The 23,936-nt window shown below is 36.6% G+C and overlaps 1 protein-coding gene across 1 annotated transcript in view; it reads left to right on the top strand.

The window, feature by feature from the left end:
* The window catches only part of LOC148952893 (uncharacterized), a 448,257-nt gene that overhangs the window by 367,515 nt on the left and 56,806 nt on the right, over positions 1-23,936 (top strand). The window lies entirely within an intron of this gene.

The raw sequence follows: 23,936 nt of genomic DNA, 5'->3' as shown, positions 1-23,936 counted from the left end.
CTCGAATGACTAGGTTTTCTTCACCATTAGCTTGTCGCGCATGAAGTACTTCACACAGCTTTGTCCTCTTTATACGGTCGGCTTTTGAAACATCATTTTTAAACTGAATTTGGCCTGTTCCTTTTCTCTCATATGACTTTTGCAGGATCACTTTCTTAATTTTTAATTCATCAACCGAAAAAATAATGGGGCTCGCCTTACGCAAATCATTTTCATTCCTGGAGTTATTGGGACTGACGAGGTGGCGAACATTTCTTACAGCTATCCGTTGTAGTCTGTATTCGTTACATAAGAAGTCACGAATGAATGTCTCATCAGTGGGTTGCGGCAATACTCCGAATGCTAGGATATTTGATTTGCGTCTTTGTTTGTCTCTATCTTCAGTGATCCATTTTCTCACGTGGCTCTTAAGGTGCTGGTTCATTTCATCTTTAAGAGATTCTACTTGAGATTTGATTAGCTTTTGTAACAGATCAGGATTACTAGCAGCCCCCGGGCCTTCTTCAAGCGAAGTAATACGAGTCTCCACATCCTTGAACTTGGCATAAATGTCTTTCTTGAACTCTTCTTTGAATTCACTAAATGACTGTTTAACTGCATTCTTGATTTTAATATCTAGGTCCTGTACAGCACTTATTGCAGGTTCAAGTGGTTCAAGTATTTTTTTAACTATTGCTTGTATTTCAGCTGCACTAGCGCCACTATGGGCGTTACCCTTACAAACAGGACACTTCCATTCGCAGCCTAATCTCCTTGTCATTTTTGTCAGAAGATTATACTCGGGTTTGCTAATTTCAAGGCAATCGATGCAAAGCCATTGTTTACAAATGTCGCAGTTCATTGCACTAGATTCTTCATCCAGACTCTCATCACAAGCAGCACAAATGTCTTTACCTTTTCTTGGGCTTTCTCGATGCCTTTTTGATGGCAATCTGCAACTTTGCAACTTTCAGGCACTGATATCATGGCGACACCAAATAAAACGCAACTCAGGTAACAGGTAACAGAACGTAACTTGGATAACAGAATGCAACCAGGAACACGAGAATGCAGCGCCGCTAGGTAGCGTTAGTGTAAAGTCCAAACTTTAGGATAAATTATTGACAAAAATCGAAATAAACTTGACACAATTTGCTGCAAATGATTTGCTCTTGGACAAATAACTCTCGGCAGATACCACTAGAGCACTTGCCACAGTTACTTTCAACTCTTCTTCTAGCTTTTCCTCTCCTGGCGCTCAAATGAAAGTATTATATCTCGTCGATGCTCAGAACGCAAAATTTATTGCCTTGACAATTTTCGAGGTAGACAGAATGTGGGAAGTGCAATACTCAAATCACCTATTCCCAGCAGTTTAAGGATTAAAATACCGCTGGTACCAATTTGGCCTCTTGTTTGTTTGCTATTGCTCCCTTCTGCACAAATGCAGATCTTTGAAACCTCATTAATTGGTATTGAGCAAAGTTGTGTATATATATATATATATATATATATATATATATATATATATATATATATATATATATATATATATATATATATATATATATATATATATATATATATATATATATATATATATATATATATATATATATATATATATATATATATATATATATATATATATATATATATATATATATATATATATATATATATATATATATATATGCAGTTGAGCTAGATCGCCTTATTCTAAATTTCTTCTTACTTTTAATTTCTCTTAGAAGGCTCCTTTTTCCTTGATAAAAATTTTCAAACTGAGGAGATTCACCTTGGGTGGTTGGCTTTTTTTTATTCCACTAGATTCCCAACCATCACAAATCCAAGTGTCATTATAGCTTCATTTTCATTCGGTAAAGTAAACTGAATTTTACCCCCACCCCTATATATATACCACTTCAGGGTATATATTTGCACATTAGGGGGGTTGGGGTGAATTTTATTTCTGATGTAAATGAGAGGTAAGTTTAAACTTTCTCCCCATCCCCTAATGAGCAAATATATACCCTGAATTGGTATATATATGAGTCGGGGGTAAAATTCATTTCTGACAAAAAATGATTATTATATTTGGAAAGAGCATAAAAAAGGCATCAAGTGGTATGTTTACTTTATTTGTGAGTCAATAATATGAATAATGAAAAATTTACCAATTTGTAAGCCTAAATAATGGGCTTTTTTGGGCTGTAACAGAGTTGCATAGTCCAATAAAAATGGAGTTAAGCTGGGGCTTTACCTTCCAGAATCTTGGTTTTCAGATTCTGTGGTAATGTTTTTTTGCTTGCAGTCTGGAATGTGAAGCCAGACTGAAGTACCCTTTACCAAACCAGAAGAAAGGGCATTTGAGCTTACAAATTTCTGGATGCTGGGAGCTTTTGTACTAAAAAAATATTTTAATGGTGGTAGAAACAGGATAAGGAATTAAAAATTGACTTTAATAAACATAAAAACAAAATGATTATAGAAGCTCTGGATTACTAGAAAGTGGAAGTGGAAAAACCATCTTGGAGTTCTTTTTTTGGACCAACTTAACTATTCAGAAAGCCCAGAATCTACAAATTCCAATAGGTGAAGCCCCAAATTTAGATTATGTCTTCTTGTTCATAGAGACAGTCTGACAATTTGTATGATGGACAAAAACTATTGGGTTATTATGTATTACATTGACAGCATCTTTATCTTTTTAGCTGCTCTTTGATTTCGAAGGAAATAAATTAGTAATAACAATGATAAAAAAAAGAGAAAAGAAGGGCAATGGAAAAGGTTGTTTATTTTGTAGAGAGTAGACCTACTATTCAAAGGAAGATACGTGTTTTGCACTTCACACAACACACACTAAAATTTTCGGTGTCTGGGACATTTTTTCCCCAAAAAAGTACATTTGTAGAGCTTTGTTTGGTACAAATTAAAATTTTGACATAGCAGCACTGGTTGACAGCATTTGAAAAACTTGAAATTGTAGGAAAATGTTTTTCATTTGAAAAAGTATGTGGGGGAAGAAGAAGAGTAACGGTTGGATAAACATCTTCTTTCTTAAGTATATATTTTTACTGTGTTTTATCCTGCTTAATCATTTGCAATTTCAATTATTGTTCCTTAACTGTTTACATTTTCAATTATTGTGCCTTATTAAAGCAGTAAGAATTTGGCTTGTAGGCTCAACATGGGTAACCAAGACCCCTGGTTGGGGGGTGCGCCTTTATCAGGTGCTTATCAGTCACCACCCTATATGATCATTCAACCAAACACCAGTGTTTGTGGACAATATGGAAGTAATGATCAGTATGTTTCAGCCCCTATGTCATACAGCCAGTATCAGGCTCGCCATTTTTCTCAACAGGGGCGGTGGCAGCCCCAGCAACAAGTTGTTCATGTCCCAGTGAATAACTCTAATGGACAACTTAGTGCAGCCAGCATCAGTGGCTACAATCTACCTGTCAAAACTGGTTCCAGATTCTTGACAATAATAATGACTTCCCATCTTTACCAGCAGAATCTGATGAAGATATGTGAAGTGTTAATCCAAAGTTGGCAGAAAGAATAATAGACAGTAGTGAGGATGGAAAAATTAGATTCCCAAGTCTGGGATTGGACCCTTCTTTCGGGATGGAATGAGAAAAATCCCCTTGTGTAAGTATACAGAGAAAAATAAAATACAAGAACTAGAGTCAGTAATTACAAAACATTGTTATATTCCTGTAAATGAATCGTTTCTAGCAAGAGTAGAACTTGAAGCTATAGATACGAATCAAAAATTCGTAGATGAATTTTCCATACTTAAATCACTAAAGGAGTGTGTTTCCCCCATCATGTTTGAAATTGAATCAAATAGAGAAAGAAATATGCTGTCAGTTTATGTGAACACCATTGAAGAATCAGAAAAAGTTCAAAAAATTCAATCAATAGGAGGTGTAAAAGTGAAAGCTCAGAAGAAGGAATACACGAGAAGAGGGATTTTCAAAAGAGTGCCCTTGTACATGAGTGATGAACAATTAAAAAAGTGCATAGAGTCATCAGTTCAGATCACTGAGGTTATACGGCAGAAGAGATACAAAAGAGAGTCAAGGAAACTTGAAGATAGCTCTGCTGTTATGGTGGTGTTTTCTAGCAATTATTTCCCACCTATTGTGTGGTGTTGTGGAAGGAAAAAGGAAGTTTTTGTATATAATCGTAGAATTCTTCAGTGTTTTAAATGCCAACGTTATGGTCATCTACAAAAAAATTGTAAAGCAAATGAACCAGTTTGCTTAAGATGTTCTGGAAAGCATGAGTCTGTGAATTGCCCTCTCAAAAACAGTGATTCTACAAAAACAGTGATTCAGTCTTGTTTGGGCGTTCATACTGTAAACACCTCTGTTGGATATATTCTGGATATAATCTCATTATACAATAAGACCCAATTGTGATTCCCTACGGACTTATCATAGTCAACAGAATCAAGTCTTGATATAATCTCATTATACAGTAAGACTCAATTGTGATTCCCTATGGACTTATCATAATCAACATTTTTGAACTTGAATTATTTATAGTTAATTGACCAAACCTGTTTGATGCATTGCCTGTAGGAGTCAAGAGCTGATTTAATCGTAGTATATTTGGTTAGCGGGGGGTATTCACACACCCCCCTTGCCAGTAAGTCCCTTTTGATGCTATTTCGAATGAACTGCTAATCCCCAATTCTCCCAAAGCGGATTTATAATCGAAATTTATCATGGCTAATGTTACGCAAAAATCGTTCAACGAGTTCAGAAAAGTTTTGAGCGGAAAACTAGATTCTATTATTGCTACGCAGACAGAATTAAATAATAAGCTTGACGGAGTTACTTCTGAGATCACGTCGCTGAGAACGGAGGCTGCCGGCCGAGATGTGAGGCTTAATAACTTTGAGAAAACTATCGACGAGTATTTCGACAAGTACCAGGCCCTGGAAAAACAGCTACTACTTATCGACGTGAAAGATCGCCGTCTGAACCTTATTGTGCATGGTTTACCGGCAGAAGAGCCTAAAAATAAAGTTGAAGATAGCGTCATTAAATTAGTTAGCGAAAAGCTGGGTGTAACTAGTGACATATCTATGACTAAGTGCTCTCGGATTTCTTCACGGGCTGCAAACATCACAAATAGGCGCAGCAAGCAAAATAGCCGACGCAAGGAGTCCCCCGTATTTATTTCACTAAGCTCGGAGAGTGATGTCGTGTCGATCATGAACAATGTTAAAAAGCTAAAAGGTAGTGGGATTATAATCTCTACAGACCTGCCCCCTGCTCTCAACATGATTCGAAACTCCCTACTCTCGAAAGCACAAGAAATGAAAGAGTCGAAACTTATCGTTTCATCCAGAGTGCGTCATAAGGGTATTAACTTATGGCTAGAAGTGAAAAAAAGTGATTCTTCTGACTGGGAAAAGATTAATTAGTTTGTTTGTAGTGTATACGCGGACCATTATTTGTTTTATTTGTTTAATGAAATACGTCCACGATCGAGAGATGAAACAAGTTCTTTTGTTGGTGTGTGTCATGATTGGGAAAATGACCACTAGTCAGTGTTGGTTTTTTTCTTTTCGTTGTTTTTTTCTTTCTTATTGTGTTCAGTGCTCAATGCGACTTCGACTTGTTAAGTCTGCCATGCCAGATTATGCTTCATCGTCGCGATTCTTTTTTTGTATTTTCCATAGGGCTAGAAATCAGGTTCTGTTTTTGCTTGGTGTGTTTTTTTAAGTTGAAGATCAGATATTTAACAAGAAGTGCCGTACTCTTCCACATCAAGGTTTTGTTGATGATTTATTGCCACATCACTACAGACTCCCACCAGACGGTTTGGTAAGTCAAAATGATTTTGATTAATTCTGCCGGTGATGGGGCATCGAGTGGGTTGAGAGATTTTGAGAGAGACCCATTAGATTTAATAAAAATTTCTGCAGATTGTGGTTTTTCGGATGATGATTATGATATCTCTATTAGATCCCTCCCTATTAACACTTATTTACTCCCTAATGAGATTAACGGACATGTTTCTCCTGGTAGTGTGAGGCTGGCGAGTTTAAACTGTTGCGGGTTGATGAGTAGTTTGGACCATTTATCTTCGTTCCTTCCATGCTGCCGAGTTGATGTATTAGCTGTATGTGAGACTTTCTTAAATGAGTCAACTAGTCGCCTAGCGAATATTAATGGTTACAATTTTATTTCTAAGACTAGGAATGACAGATCGAGAGGAGGCCTTGGTTTTTTTATTCATAATGATATTACTTACAGGATTGTTTCAGATTTTGATTCTATGTATGAAGAAATGTTGTTTGAATTTTTGGTTGTTGAGCTTGATTTTGGTAATGAAAAAGTGTTGTGTTGTTTGTTTTACAGACCACCTAGCTCTTCGGTGCAACATTTCATAAGTAAGCTGGAAGCGTTTTCTTCGATCACAATTGAGCGGATTCGGAAGATTATGTACAGTGGGGGTTTTAATATTGATATAAGTAATGCTAGTCATGCTCTTTCATCTACACAATATTCGCCTTCGGCTGTTGATTTTCTGACACTTTGTCTTTCGCTGGGGCTTCTCCCAGCTTGTCGTATTCCAACTCGAGTTGTAAGCTCGACAGCAACGGTAATCGAAAATATTTTTCTAAATATGGAATTTGATTCGTGTCATGTTATTATCGATGACACGTCAGACCACTTTATGCTTTTGATGGAGATAAAAACTGGGCGACAAACGGCGACTCCGATCCAAACAACTAGAAGGCTTGATGCTACATCTGTTCAGCGGTTGAATGAACTGCTGCTTAAAATTGACCCCTCTCCGTGCTTAGACTGCGAGGATTTAAATCAAGCTTCACAGTATTTTGTCAACGAATTTACCACAGCACTTAATGTGTCTTGTCCGATGTCTTCAACCCGTCTAAGACGTTACAACAGATCTAAAAAGCCTTTGGTTACACGAGGACTACTAAGGTCGATCCAATCAAAGAACAGGCTGTATAAAATATATCTATCGAATCCCGATGAAACAAATCAAGCCTTTTTTAAAGCTTACAGAAATTGCTTAACCAAGGCTCTCAGGTCTGCTAAACAGCTCTACTATTTGAAGGCATGCAATAGCGCGCATGGATCTCCTAAGAAGGTATGGACATTAATAAACGATTGTATCGGCAAAAAAAAGTTGAATTCTTTTCCGGACGAAATGATGCCACCAGGTGGTGATACAGCTGTTAAAGGAAAACTTAACGTCGCCAACATGCTCAACACGCACTTCGCTAAAATAGGTGAAAAGACGTCGGAAGAGGCATCCCAAAAATCAACGCCAAATTCTGCTGATTTCAAAAGTTTTCTACCCTCTTCTACTGACCGATCCATATTCCTCACTCCAGTCTCGTCTGCTAAATTGATGCTTGTACTTCATCAACTCAAAAATGGACACTCAGAAGGAATCGACGGATCTTCTACGAACTTGCTTAAATCGATTATGCCTAGTATAGTAAGTTTTCTTGTGCACATAATTAATCTTTGTTTCAAGAATGGTATCTTCCCTTCATGTATGAAGTCCGCCCGTGTTATTGCACTACACAAAGGGGGAGATATAAAAGATCCGTCCAACTATAGGCCCATATCTATTCTGTCTGCTTTCGGAAAAATTATTGAACGTTGTTTGTACATGAGGATTGTAAATTTTCTTGACAAGAATAGTTTTTTCAGTAAGTCCCAATTCGGGTTTCGAAAAGGACATTCTACAGAGCATGCTATTTTGGCAGTAACCCAGTTTATTCATGATGCCTTGGATAAGGGTGAAATTCCAGCTTCCATATTCGTGGATATACGGAAAGCGTTTGACACTATTTGCCACATGATTTTAAATGAAAAATTATCTAATTGTGGTATACGTGGTCCGGCTAAATCGATAATATTGTCATATTTAAGCGATAGAGTCCAGTGTATTGATGGGGGCGATGTTATATCAACGTCTTCGTACCAGTCAAATAAAGTTGGAGTGCCCCAAGGTTCAATTCTCGGCCCTCTGTTGTTTTTAATTTATGTTAATGATATTAGTAATTCAGTTGAGGACCTAGGGCTGACCGTTCTCGTCGCAGATGACACAGCCTGTAGTGTCTCTGGAATCGATGAAGATCGTGTCAAACATAATTTAAGTCCAGTATTCGATAGACTAGTAGCATGGTTTACGGCAAATAGGCTAGCTCTGAACACTTCAAAAACAAAGTTTATGGTATTTTCGTGTACGTCACGGGCACTTCCATGTCTGAAGTTGATTAAGTCATCTGTTTCAGGTATGGATATATCACGTGTTGAAATTATTCGTTACCTTGGTGTGCTGGTTTACTCAAATTTGAGTTGGAAGCCGCATATAAATGGTATAAGATTGAAGCTTGGAAGGAACGTGGGTATTATGCAACGTATGCAATTCATTTTGCCGCTCGAAGCTATGCGTTCTATTTATTTTGCTCTTGTTCATTCTTATCTAAATTATTGCCCACTTATTTACTTGAATACTTTCAGAACCCATTTAATTCCGCTTCAGAGGCAACAAAATAAGGCGCTTCGTATTTTAAAAAGTTATCTTCCTTCCCCAGCGTCTTTCCCCAGTAAGTCTTCTACAAAGAGTTTATATTGTTTATTGAATATTCTTCCTGTTAAACTTGCAGTTACTTTTAACTCGATATTATTCAAGGTTAATCATAATCTCCTGTCACTGCCCAGTTATTTCTTTTCTTTTGATTTGTTCCCAGTTGCTCCGCCATCTTCTCATCTAGCTCGCAGCATACGCAAACTACGCCAGCCGTTAATAATTTCAGAGAGGTCCCGGTTTTCTCTACGAAATAGTGTGGTTGCCGCGTGGAACCAATATGAATCTATTTTTGATTTTGATGTGTCGATCGGAATTTCAAAAAATAAAATAAAATCATTACTTTTGGACATTTATTAGTCATATAATATTTTCATTTTTTTTTTTTTTTTTTTTTTTTTTCTCTTCTTATTTTTCGATCTCTCTCGGATCTTGATATACTTCTTATTGTCCCATTGCTGGTTGAGAGTTGTTTATGTATCGTCGGGTGGGTGTCTGCCGTGATGTGGTGAGTAATTAACCTTACATTTATTGATTTATTTATATTTGTTTGTGAAGTATACCATTTTGAATAAAAATCCGTATATTTCTTTATTGTTTTTCTTTTTTTATCTGTGCAAAACGAGCTTGTCTCCCTGCCAGATATCTGTATATATTTAGTGTCATTATGTAAGATTGAATAATAAATGAACCTGAACCTGAACCAGAAAAAGTACAAACTTATAGATGTGCTAATTGAAAAGGCTGTTACTCCTCAACATCTAGGGAATGTCCCATTAGGCAACAAGATAGAAATGTATTGCTGATGGCATAAAAATACAACCTGGGGTACAAGAGATCCCAGGTTGTGTACAGAACATATGCACAAACAGCCAGCAAATAATCGCTCAGCCACAGCTCATTTAATCAGGAAAGTAAAGATACTACATCCTCAGGAGATATTCTTATACCTATTGTTTCGGCCTTGGCTATCACACCTGTGATTTTTCAAATACAAGACAGCAGTATAAACAGCAGAATAGATCATTTATGCACAGTTATCCAAACTTTGACCAGTGTAAAATTAGACAGTCTTAAAATTAAAGGTGCTATTTTAAATTTTCACAACAATGAACAGAACAACTAATTATCTGAAGATAATAACATGGAACTCACAATCATTTCTTAGAAATAAAAAAGAAATCTTCCTAAATTGTATGGACGAGGAAAATGTTGACATCTTTTGTATACAAGAAACTTGGCTTCAGAATAAAATAGTTCAAAAACTATATCCCTACCAAACTATAAGGAAGGACAGAAGCAGTGGTAATGGTGGTGGTGTAATGATAGGAATACATAAAAATATACATTTTGTTCCACTTACAATGCATTCTATGGACTCTATGAATGATAAAGGAATAGAGGTAATTAGGTGCAATATATTCATCAAAGGTAAGAAACCTCTATATATAATTAATATTTATAATCCTTCAGGGAACAATGACATTGGTACTGAGTTACTTGCTTTAGTCAGTGAAATCCCAAGCAATTGTGATTATATTATTGTAGGAGACCTAAATGCTCATAGTAGTGTATGGTGCTACTGCCCAATTATAAACCAACCTGGAACCAGTGTGGAGTATTTACTCCTAAATACCACATGTTGTTTATTGACTCCCAAAGGGTTAAGAACAAGGCATAATTCCCAGAGGTTAACATATACCACCATTGATCTTCAGTTTTGTAGCCCCAATATTGCTTCTAAAGCAAACATATCTGTTTTAGATTCTGCATCTTTTAAAGGTGACCATAATTGTATCTCAATTGAAGTAGTCCAACACCTATCACCACAAAATGAAAAACAAACACCACCAAAACATAACTTGAATAAAGCGAAATGGAATGAATATACAATGAAGTGCAGACAAACTGACATAAAGGAAATTATAAGCCATGGTATAAGTAGTGTTGACCGTATAAATATTTTCCAGCGTGAAATTTTAAAAATTGCAGACAGTACAGTGCCACAAATTGTTGGCAGGAACAAACATAAATGGTCTAAATGGTGGAATGAAAGTTTTGAACAAGCAAAAAAAAATTTCAACAATCTTAAAAAGAAGTATAACCTTGTAATCTTTATTGAAAATCTCATAGAAATTAAGAAGGCTAGAGCCAGTTTTAGACAAACAATAGTTAAAGCAAAAGAAGAGTCATGGAAGAAGTTCCTTGATGGTCTTGACTTTTGAAAACCTTCCTCCAATGTTTTCAGATTTATAAAGTCAATGATGGGTACTCCACCAGCCTGCTCCAATCCTCCTCTATATTTGAATGGTCTTGCACTAGTTACAGATGAAGAAAAAGCTAAGGCAGGATTGGAACTTCTCCAATGCACTGTTGGTTGCCACGACCCAGATTCTGAGGGAGATGCACGTACTATTTGGAAAATAAATCACATCAACAACCAGAGTAATGAAGAGCCTTATAATGATCTATTTACAGTTGTTAAGCTGAATAGTGTGATATGTAGCTTGCAAGCTACTGCACTAGGTAATGATGGAATTTACCCCCATTTCATTAAAAATCTATCTGAGACTTGGGTAACAACTCTTTTGAACATCATAAATGATCAATGGTTCCATAACGAATTTCCTGAAATGTGGAAAGAAGGCGTTGCAGTTATGCTACCCAAGTATGGCAAGGACCTAACCAGTTTAAATAGCTATAGATTTATTACCCTGTTGCCAGTTATTGGTAAAGTTTATGAGAGACTTATAAAAAATAGAATAAATTACATCACAACAGAGAATAAGAATTTGAATGATTTTCAATGTGGATTTGTCAAAGATCGTAGTACAACTGAAAACTTATAAAACTGGTAATGTTTCAAAAAACTGCACTGCATTGCCTCCAGAACAATTTGATTATGGTTGCAGTATTCTTAGATCTGAAGGGTGCCTTTGATAGCATTGTTCATAGGAAAATTCTTAATAACCTTATAGAAGCCAAATTTAAGGGAAGAATACTTGCAGTAATTTATAGTTTCTTAACCAAACGTAATGTCAAGGTCAAAGTTGGAAAACACACTACAGTTGACCAAATAACACCTATGAGATCTGTTCCCCAAGGCTCTGCATTGGGTCCCAATTTATTTAATTATATTGTCAATGACATACCCATAGAGGATGGATCTACTCACTCTTCTGTCTTTGCGGATGATTTAGCTTTATGGGCCACAGGTAGAACAATCGAAGAAATAAAAGATGCTTTACAAAGTTCACTTTGAGCTCTGGAAACCTGGGCCTGTGATGCTGACATTGAATTTTCCTTGGAAAAAACAGTAGCCATGTTAATCACAAATAAAAAGCTTGTGACAAAGCCAACATTGCTCCTTGATGGGCATCAAATTAAATTTGTTGAAAAGACTAAATTTCTGGGCTGCAAAATTGATTCTAAGTTATCTTCGATAAATCATGTTAATGATGTAGGCAGATTGTGCCAAAAAAAACTGAATGTGATGAAAATGCTTACTGGACCCAAACATGGAGTAAAAGCTCCTTTCCTTGTGGAGTTTTACTGCAAATATGTTCGTCCAAAAATTTAATACGGCTTGCAGATATATGGTCTGTCAGGGATTAGTTGTCTGAAAAAACTTGACGCAATCCAAAATTCAGCACTTCGGATTGCCTTTGGAGCCAGGAAAACAACGCCAACAAAATTTCTACACAGTGAAGCTGGAGTACCGTTAATTTTGACCCGTATGAAAATTCAAGCACTAAGTTATCTTCAAAAGGTTTGGATCAGTGACAATAATCCTATTAAAACCAGAATCATCAAGACTGGTAGAATACTCACAAAAAATCCATCCAGGAAAAGGAATAAGCAGTATTGCATTGAATTTGCTCTTTCATTGCTAAATGAAGAAGATGTTAGACTGAACCTAACAATGGCATTGAAGGTTCCCTCAGTGATACAAATCGCCCCTTAGACACTGAAATCCCTATCAGGAAGCACTGAATTCCCTGCAATCATAATACCACATGCACTTCCTTTATTTAAGAGACTTACAGAATCCCTATATAAGTATCATATCCAGGTGTTCACTGATGATTAACAAGATAATCAAGGAGTAAGTTTGGCATGTTTAATACAAAATTTTCGCATAATTAAAATGTATTGTCTCCCACAGTTCGCTTCAAATTTTAATGCAAACTGTCTTTCAATACAAATTTCCATCAATTTGATCAGAAGTTATTTCCAGAAGCATGGAACGTTTATAATATTTTGTGACTCAAAGAGTGTTGTAACAGTAATTCTAAATTTCCATCTAAAAAAGAATAAAAGTTCTGAAATTTATAAATGTTACTCTATGTTGCTTTATTCATTGAATAGTGGCTGGTCAATATCTTTACAATGGTTGCCTGGTCATGCTGGGATCCCTGGTAATGAGGCTGTGGACAAACTAGCAAAAGAAGCCATATTGGATGGTGAGGTTTTAATGCCAGACACACCAAATGAAATTAGCCAGATTGCTAATATAATACAAAAGATAATAAGAAATGACCAATTATTGCTAAGTAATACAGCAACAAGCAGAATTAGCAATGACAGCATGACCTCAGCCAAATCAAATCTTGGCATTTACCATCATCTTAACCGACAAAGAGGAAGAGCTGCTTTTCGTATAAGATCAGGACATTGTGGCCCAGGAAGTTATATGGGGCGTTTTTATGGTGAAAATCCCAATTGCGAAATTGGTGGAATAAATGAAACATTGGAACATAGTTTGTTCGATTGTACATCATATGTAAAATATAGGAAAAAGATTAAGGACTTTTTTGAATTGTATGGTTTACCATTGCAGATAAATCATGCTACATGGAATAGTGAACATTCATTAACAATAACTAATCTCATATTGGATTTTTTGTCAATGACTGATAAACTTGGAAATGTGTAGTGCCTATCTATAAAATTGTATAATGTGCCGTCTTTTCATTTGCAGCAGTCGGAAGATTACTGCACATCGAAGAAAGATAAATAACACGAAATTTGGTCACAAGGTCCTTGAAGACGTGAGGTGACCTCAAATCAACTCAACTCAACAACAACAATGTTTTTCATTTGAGTTGCCTAATAAATGAGGTTTGAATTGTTATAAATAAGTATTTTTGGAATATGTTACTCTTGAACAACTTATTTACAAACTAGTGATATGTTTTTATCCATTTTTCTATAACTTAACTAGTGTTGATAACTTCTCTGTGTGGTTACAAAAATGAAATACCTTTGGGGCCCCTTTAAGGGCTCAAGATTCAACTAGCCCCAGAAGCAATTCTTGAATTATTAAAGAGCATAAAAAAGGAATCAAATTGTGTTTTCACTTTCATCTTAGCTAAATTATCTGGCCCACTGCAAATTTACCTATACTTTTGTCTGTATACCTATCCTTGAAAGTTTCATTTTCCTAACCTGGCCCCTTTCCAAGATAGCTAAAAGTAGTTTAACTAGAATTTTACCCACTTGACTCCTTTTCTTGTTATTTTTTTATAGTTCAATAATCCTATCTAAAGGAATTGCCAAGGTTTTTTTCTCTAACCTTAGGAAATTAAGATAGGCCTACATATATCTGAAACCTCATTAGTTCAGATTGAGCAAAGTTTTGAAACTGAAAACAGTTCTTGTGCTTCATTTCAGCAGAAGACCTATTTTGCAAGGTTTAAATTTTATAAAAAAAATATTTTTGAAGGTCTTCAAAGGTCACTGCCCTCTAGAGACAGAAGGAGTGGAGGTATATGCTTCAAAACAGTTTCTCATGACATTCTTTGGTATTTGTTAAGAATCCAGAAAAATGCAATAAGTTAAGTTTTGTTAATTCTAATGAAATAAAAAGAAGTAGGATGAAAATATAATAGTTTATAAACAAATTTGGGCTATATATTTGTACATTAGGGGGTGGAGGTGGGGGTAAAGTATAGCATATGTTAAATACATAACCTAGGTGGTAAGTTTCTAGGTGGCACTACAATTTAGCTAGGATAAAAGTGCAAACATCATTTGATGCCTTTTTTTAGGCTCTTTCATAATACAATAATCACTTCTGTTGCAAATTGCATATTTAGCCCGTAAAGGGGCCCCAAAGGTATTTTATTTTTGTAACCACACAAAGAAGTTATATCCTAACCTACAAAATACTTGATTTTCAATTCAAACTGTTTTCCTACCATTTCAGTCTTTTCAAATGCTGTCAACAAAAATAGCACTGAATTTTGCACTTCAAAACTTCGCCATCAACAATTCAAGAGTATATATTTGCACATTATGGGGGGTGGGGGGGGGGGGTAAAGTTCATGGTAAAGTCGCAGTGGGCCATATAATTTAGCTATGATGAAAGTGAAAACATCATTTGATGCTTTTTCATGCTCTTTCATAATTCATATAAAATATTTTTGGGGCCCCTTTAAGGGCTCAAGATGCAATTTGCAATGGAAGCAATTATTGTATTATGAAAGAGCATAAAAAAGGCATCAAATGATGTTTTCACTTTCATCGTAGCTAAATTATAGTGCCACCTAGAAATTTACCACCTAGGTACCTTTTCTTGCCCCTTCAACCCCAAAAAAACTAAAGTTTAAATCTTTGTCCCTGAGTGAGCAACACCTCACAAGTGGAGGAAACCTATTTTTCATTAAGCACCTTGGTCTTTCTTGGTGCAGTCTTTCTTGCATGTTTCTGGATTCTTAACAAGTACCCATTCTTCAGTCTTTTGATCCATCCCTGAAAGTTTCATTTTCATAACCTAACCTCTTTCCAAAATAGCAAAAAGTAGATAAACTAGAATTTTGGTATTCTAGTTTAGCTACTTTTTGCTATCTTGGAAAGGGGTTAGGTTAAGAAAATGAAACTCTCAGGGATAGGTGTACAGACTAAACTATATCTCATGTATACAGACCTGTGAAGTAGACAAATTCTAAGAATTAGAAATCAGAAGAGAGTTAATATGGAAGCTTGGCAATACCTTCCCAGAGTATGTTTTTGGCCTTGGATTAATTACTGTAAGTTACATTTTCTTAGCATAACCCCTTTCTAAGATAGCAAAAAGTAGCTAAACTAGAATTTCACCAAAAAAATCCCAAGTTGTCTTGAAACTTATGTTTATTGTCATGGAGATCCCAATGCACAAGAAAAAATTGAAAAAAGTTTTGTCAGGTTTTTACATTGCTGTTTTTAATTTTAGGCATGGTTCAAAGCATCTGAGAAGCCTAAGACAGCTTCTCAGTTTATGCCTGATAATGTTCAGGCTTGAATATCATTCAATATTGTTCTACAGTTTGGCAATCTAATTTCAAGACACATTTACAGAGACTAAACTGAGTTCACAATAAAGCACTTCAAATTTTAGGCCCAGCACCAAACAGACTATCAATGGCATCACTTTACAGACTATCTTGCAGCGTTTTTTGTTTTAAATATTTTTCAGGAACACTCCCATCACGATTTAGAGGCTTATTCACACTAGCATCACAAATCCATAGTTTAAATACACGATCTTCATCAGACATTTACATAGCCCCGACACCAACAGCTAGGTCAGAATTTTCTCCAAGAATTGCATGTGCTAGAGAGTGGAATGCACTTCCGCAAGAGCTGAAGTCATATAGGTCTCTCGGCTCCTGTAAAAAGAATGTGAAAAAATATCTAAAAGATTAAATATTTTTTTTACTAGATTTATTTTATTATTATTATGTTTAGAATTTTTCAATATTATTATTAATTATCATATTTTAGTTTGATACTTCAAGGGGTGTGAGCAGAGGAGAAGTTGTGTTAAATTTATTGTTATTTGATGGCGGTTAGGGGTGGAAATTGGAGAGGACAGGAGGCCATGCTGTATTTAGAGTGTGCAATTATTACAGGCCCAAACGTGTATCAATGCACAAGGAACTAACTTAAGTGTATTTTTATATATATTTTTTTGAATTAAAACCCATATTGAACTGAACTGAAAAGGATTGTTTGTATTTATATGTAGAACTGGAAAAGGAAAGAAAATTAAACATGATCATTTTCATTTGAACTTAAGTCAAGAACACTATTGCAAAAAAATGAAAATGATCAAGTTTTCCTTCTTCAGGTTATTCAAAGCCAACCAATTGTGTTTTGAACTAAGATCAAATTTTTCTTTCCAATATTTTCAATCCAACACAAAGACATTTGAGTTTTGAGTGATATATACCATTGTTCTATTTAAATTCTTTTTAATCCAGCAGTTGTATTTCAAAGCAGTCGTATTCACTATTGATTTCAGAAGGAGAAAATTTCAACTATTTGGTTATTTTAGCATTAAGAGGATTATTGACAAATGCTAAAATTGCTGTGCTGTTTTTAGATTCCTGAAACCTGCTGAGAAATACTTCCCCCATATTTAAAATCATTGTTTTAAAAAGGCGTTTATCAATAGAAAGTTATTTTACAGGCAATGCTCCAGTAGGCTAGGAAAGTGAAACAATGTTTCCCTTTCCAAATCCTGAGCAAAAATGAATAATTTGTTGTGAGCAACACCTCACAAGCAGAGGAAACCTGTTTTTCATTAAGCATCTTGGTCTTTCTTGGTGCAGTCTTTCTTGCATGTTTCTGGATCCTTAACAAGTGCTCATTCTTAAGTCTGTAGACCAATCCCTGAAAGTTTCATTTTCCTAACCTAAGCTCTTTCCAAAATAGCAAAACCACTTTACTTTACCTTACTACCCCCAATAGGCAAATTTATAGCCTAAATCATGTATTTCTCATTTTTTTTTCTGTTTCTTTGCTTTGTCAATGTTGCTTCATTGCTTTCAAATCTATCTGAACAAAAGAGTTATGTAATCAAGAAATGAAAAATGCATGTGAAATATATAATTGAGCTATATATTTACACATTAGGAGAGGGGGGGGGGGAGGTAAATTAAAATGAAAACTCTTTAGGATTATTATGATGAATACTTTCAGTTTTTTTCAACTGTACATTGATACCTCATTTGGAAGAAAAGTGACTTGCAGAAAATTCAGTGCACATATACAATTCAAGGTATATGTTTCCACCCTAGGGAGGGTAGAAGTAAAGTTCCTTTCTGATGTAAATGAATATTTGTCTATATTTGGATTAAGGATGAAACTCTGATTCTATTAAATATCTCTTTTTCTTAGCTATATCAATTTCATGTTAATCAGAAAATTTACCAAAGAAACTTACAGTAAATGTGTTGTGGTTGTCTATATTTCAAGAAAACAACCTAATTAAATAAAATTAGTTGGTCTATCATTAGATTCATTATTTTATGCTCTTTCAGAATATTGTGGTGGCTTCTCTGACAGTGCACTCTGTCTCTTTGATGGTCCCCCATAGCTTTGGGCCTAGAAAATATAAAAGTAAAACATTGAAATTCTTACTTTATAATATTGAACATGTTTCTATTAATCAGGTCAGCATGGAAATCAGGCTAGAATGTGGTTACACAAGAATCTTGTACAATTTGGTCATAAATTCAGATGATCTGCTGCATACAGTAACCTATGCTTGATTATGATAAGGATCTGAAATGCTTTGGCCCCTGCTGTTTGTAAATGTTTGCTAAATTTTAGTTCCTTATCAACAATATATCCCATGTCTCTCTCCTTTGCCTAAGAGTCAATTGTCTTGAGCCATCCCCTACTATCATTTGGTACTGTCACCTTATGTTCATTCTCTCAAAGTGCATTGACTTGAGCTTCTGAATGTTAAATTTAAGTTTCCACTTATGGGCCCATGGTGAAATCAAGTTAAAATCTTCTTGCATGGAAGCTCTTGTAACTGATGACTCCACAGAGCCAATAAGCTTTGAATCATCACCATATTGGCTGATTTTATTTCTTACAGCTTCTAGAGCATCATTAATAAAAACCTTGAACATTGATGGACTTCAGATTGTTCCCTGAGGCATGTCACTGTCATCTTCTGCAACTTTTGAGAAGTATTGTTGTCCATTGCTTACCTCTTTGCTTTCTTCCTAGAAGGAACCGTATCACCCATTCTACAATCTCCAGATTGATAAATTTTAGTTTTATCTTCAGCCAGCAATGACAGACTTTGTCAAATGCTTTGGAAAAATCAAAAAGGGTTATGTCAACTGGAGGATTGAGATCTAGCAACTTGGTGATGTTGAAATAAGCATCTATAAGATACAAGACCCAGATCTGAAGCCATGTTGGCTGTCTTTGACCATTGTGTTGTCAAATAAATGTCTAGTAACTATGATATTCACAATTCCTTCAAGAATTGTACTGACTGTTGAGATAATGCTAATGGGTTGGTAATTGGTGAAATTCTTCCTACTTCCACCCTTGTGGACAGGCATAATATTTGCATTTCGCCAGTCTTGAGAAACTACTTTGGTATCCAGAGACTTTTGGAACAGTTTTATTAAGGGAGGGGCAAGCTCCAAATGGGCCTCTTTTAAGATGTGGGGATGAACTCCATCAGGGCAAACAGAATTATTTGAATTCAATCTTTTGAGCCACAGTTTTAAATCCAGGGGTTTGATGGTGATAACTTACAAATGTTTCTCAATATTGTAATCGAGTATTTATGGCAAGGGAGCATTATCTGGTGGTGTGAAACCTGACTTGAACTACTTATTCAGGACTTTGGCTATATCTCCAGGATTGGTTATACTATTCTTATCTATTGGGTGTTCTGTTACTGAATTGTCTTCTGGGCTTTTGAGTTGAGGCATATTTTCAAAACTTCTTTGGATTGGTTTTGAAGCTGATGCTAATGACTCCTTGTACTTCCTTGTAAGTTCTCTTGTAAGGTGTCGGACTATATTTCGTATCAATTAAAAATTGTCATAATTTGCCTGTCTTGGAATGTCCCTGTACCTTCTTCAGAGTTTCTTGATCTTTTAAATTGCTGGCCTGATTTCTCATGTCATATAAGGGAGCGTTCCTGGTCTATGTTTACAAGTGGTTGTTGTATATTTTGCAGTTTTTTGTATGATCACCCTCTTCTTATCAAGCTAAGAATTCTCTATATATTTTTTTTTCAACAAAGGACTAGTCTTGGTGACCTTCTGCAAGATCTTGGTGATCTTGCCTGACTTTGTTGTAATTTGTAAACACATGCTTTTTAAAATTCTCTGTTTGTGGGTACACCTTTAGTCAGCAAGTAATGGCCATATGGTCACTTACCCCAAAAGGGAGCTCTGGGTCAACACTTTGGATTGCTTCCTCATTTTTAGCAAATAGGATATCGAGGATATTTGGGTTCCTGGCCCTTCGGTACCTAGTTTGGAAATTAGTAGAATGATATAATGAATGCTCCTGTTGGCACTGGCCAGTCTGGTAATCATTATTACCTGCAACAACATAGCCATCAACCCATGAGATTTGTGGCAGGTTCAAGTTTCCAACAACTAATAGCTTATAGGAAGGATAACTCATTGCTGAATTTATAGTATTTGCAACTGCAAGGTGTAAACTTTTCTTACAGGGGGAAGTGGGGTTTCTATAAATACATCCTATAATTAAAGGAAGACCCTTTTGCTCAATCTTCATCCTAATCTGCTCTACCCACGGCCCATACTGGGAAATCATTGTAAAGTGTTCTTACCTTCAGGGTTCATGGGATATACAGGACAATTCCTCTTCCTTCAGGATTCACAAGACTCAAAACTACTGTAAACACAGAGATCTAGATTTCTACATCAGTAAGTGACATTAAAATATTCTTTGGTCAACATCAGTAAAAGAAAAGACACTCACTTCAGGCCTGGTTGACATTACAGCCTTAATTTTATCTAATTTGGCTGTGATGCAATCTACATTACTGTAAAGTAATAACAGTGCAGTTACGCTCGATATAGGCATCATTGGTACCACTTAGCTTTGACTGACAAGATTAGAAATAAGAATTGTTCAAAGATTTTGTGCTACAAACACTTGACACTGGCAAACAACTCATCATCATCTGTTGTAAATGTAGGCTTACATTTGACATGTTTAAACTATAATTTCTATTAACAGTACTATTTATATGGTTTTCGATAGCAGCAATTTCCTCTACATCTGCATTACCTGCAGCTTCAGGGAGGTTGCAGGCTGTTGAGAGTTTTTTGGGACAATCTTGTTGTTAGTCATAAAATTAATTTCACCACCTGTTTGTCTTCTGTGCAGTTCTTCATTTAATTTGTGTCTTTTTTCACAGTCGTTTTGAATACATCAATTCGGAACAGTACTTTATTTTTTGTCTCAAAAGAATTCTGAAGAATCAATTTCTTTATCAGTCAGGAACAAAGAACATAATTGGTGGTGTTTTTTTTTTTTATTCTAATATTCACGGCGCCAGGTACTTCAAAGTATCTGATATGCCGCTATTCATTTACCTCTTTCAATGGCCTCGAGGTTTTAAATGTCTATTGAACCTTCTTTTGAAGGTGTCAACAGAGCGATCTGCAGGAACAACATCCCCAGGAAGATTGTTCCAGATAGAAGTGCAATGCCGGATGAAGCTGTTCCTCAAGTACTCGGTTTTTGGCGTATCCTCTTTTGGATAATTGGACTAAGCTGTGTGCCTTCGTGTCTGCCTTGTCGGCTGGACAAAGGGGGGCACAATTCGAGAGAATTCGTCTGAGGGAGGCGAATTCATGTACTTGTAGAAAACAGCCATTGACGCTACAGCAAACCTTTCATTTAGAGGCTGGAGCAATTCTTGTGTAGAGGCGCAGCCTGCCCTATTTGCCCTAATCTGGATCTTCTAAAGTGGTGCCAACAGCGTTTTTGGAGCACCAGCATATAGTGGGCATCCATATTCAGCTATGGGTCTGATGCAAGACTTGTAGAGTGGGATGATCAAGCTTGATGGAAGAAGGTTTTTGCAGCGAAGAGTAACTCCCAGCTTTCTTGCGCAGGAGGTTCTCACCCGATCAAGGTGGTTGTTCCAAGAGAGATTGGTAGAAAAATGAATCCCCAGTAGACAAAGCTCGTCGACTCTCTTTATAGCTTCATTTTTGAAGATGAAACTGGGGTGTTCACTTGGCACCTTTGATCGGGTAATCAGAAGCTTTTTTTGTTTTCGATGCATTGAAGTTGATCATCCATACATCAGACCACTTTTTAATTTTCAAAAAATCCATCTGTAGGGAAAATCCATGTGTTTAGGGACGGCTGAGTGTGTCGTGGTATCGTCGGCAAAATGATGCAGAGGGTTTGCGAGGTTGTCTCCCATTTCGTTTATGTAGATAAGGAAGAGCGTAGGTACCAAGACACTGCCCTGGGGTACCCCTGCTTTCACTGCATACTCGTGGGAAATAAACCCGCCAAGAACAACCCGCAGTAAACGATCGGAAAGAAAGCTTTCAATCACTTTTAACAGACATCCACGAACACCATACACATAGAGTTTCTTTTGCAGGCCACGGTGCCATACTCTGTCAAAAGCTTTCACAATGTCGAAGGATAGTAGCCTGATATCGTATCCCGTTGCCAGAAGTTGTATCCACACCTTATACTGGGCCACTAGGCAGTCTAATATTGAATAGTTCCAGGGGAATTCTTATTGGCGATCGCCTAGAAGGTCATTTGATTCCAGGTACTGATGAAGTGTTTTATTGGAGACGCTCTTGTCAACTTTGCCAACACATGAGAGAAGGCTAATAGGCCTATAGGAGCCCACGCTCGTTGGATCGCCTTCTGGCTTTAGAGTAGGTATAACATGGGCGGACTTCCATGTTCGTGGGAAGGTTCCGGAGCAAAAGCACAGCCGAAAAAGCAATAACAAGGGTCCAGCTAGTTCGGCACTGCAGTATTTGAGGACAACATTTGGTATGTTGTCAGGACCCGTGGCTTTGGTCACATCCAGATGTTGCAGAATGCGAAGGATCTTGGCAGCAGAAAAACTCACACGTTCCAGGACAGTGTCGGTTCGGTCGGAGAATTTGGGCACTTCTCTACCGTCATCAACTAGATTCGAGAATTCGGCAAAAGCCTTTGCAAGAGCTTCAGCCTTTGCCTGTGGACCTTGTACCACTGTCCCGTTACTCTGGAGAGAAGGAATTGCGGTCCCCTTGGACGACGATAAAGCCTCCTTGACAATTTTCGACCAACTCTTTGCCGAAGCAAGTTGAAGTTTGGTGGTGAATTCCTCCTTATACTGAACCCGGGACTGCCGAATCGCTCGAACTGCATCTTTGCGCGCATTTATGAATGCAATTCTGTCCTCTTCGAAAGTAGCCATCGCTTGTGTGCCTTTTGCTTTGCTCGGATTGTCTTCTTACACTGGGCATTGAACCAAGGTTTGTCCTTACTGGACACCTGGATCCACTTTGAAGGGATATGTTTTTTGACAGAGTCAAATATGGCTGATATTTATCTGCAGCTTTCTCTGGGCTTTCCAAGAGGAAGGATCTCCTCTGCTGAGAAAAAAGAGTGTTTCTCAAACCGTCTCAATCACCTCTTTTGTATAGCCAGATTGTTCATTCATGCTTTACTGGAGGCGGAATACGTAGGTTTCCACGTGCAACGACGGCGACGTGGTCACTGGTGAGAGCATGAGCGTCTACCTTAAAGGAGTCAGGGTGATCTGTAAGGAATAGGTCAAGACGAGATGATCCGTTTGGGCCGTGATACGTATCAAAATTGACAAGCTTTTTCAGGCCGTAAGAGAGAGATAGATCATACAAATGCGACCCTTCCGTATCAGTATTTTTGCAGCAAAGCGGCAGGCTATGATGGACGTTGAAGTCTCCATGAAGGATAATGGCAGACTTAGCGTGCTTGCCCCGAATATATTCAAGGGAGGTTTCAAGGTAGCTGGTATCCAAATTGGTATCTATCTGGATCCAAATTTCAGGAGAGCTGAATGGTTGATAACCGAGAAAAACTGAACAAACATTTTCAATGACAATTCCATTTTCTGAAGGCAAATCATTGAAGGATTAGAAATTGTTCCATGTTATTGTAACCTTAAATGGCTTCAGAACTATATTAGTAAATGGTTTGCGTGATAGAATCGATACTGTTTCCTCTTTTCTGGAGCCAGCATGCTATTGGGCAAGGTCTATTATGCAAAATATTAGGTATCCTACAGGAAAAGGCGTTAATATCTTAGGAATCAGATATCTTGATCAAAACTGTAAAAATCCCAGATTATCTTTGCACCAGATCTTGTGAAAAACAAACTTAGTTGAACTCGGACTTCTCTATTTTACAAAATCAGTATATTTTATCCAATACTGCAGATTCTTCCTTCTGTAAAGCAATGCGAGAAGTAGAATGAAAGAGAACGAGTAGAACGCGAAAAAAAAAAGAATAAGGTATGAAAGACATGGGTATTTTGTGAATTGTTGATTAAATAAAATAAGTTCGCG

This window comes from Artemia sp. Qi Xiang Cuo, chromosome 4, assembly GCF_049724085.1.
Source record: "Artemia sp. Qi Xiang Cuo chromosome 4, ASM4972408v1, whole genome shotgun sequence".
In the NCBI taxonomy this organism is placed as follows: domain Eukaryota; kingdom Metazoa; phylum Arthropoda; class Branchiopoda; order Anostraca; family Artemiidae; genus Artemia; species Artemia sp. Qi Xiang Cuo.
This window is presented reverse-complemented; position numbering and strand designations above follow the sequence as displayed.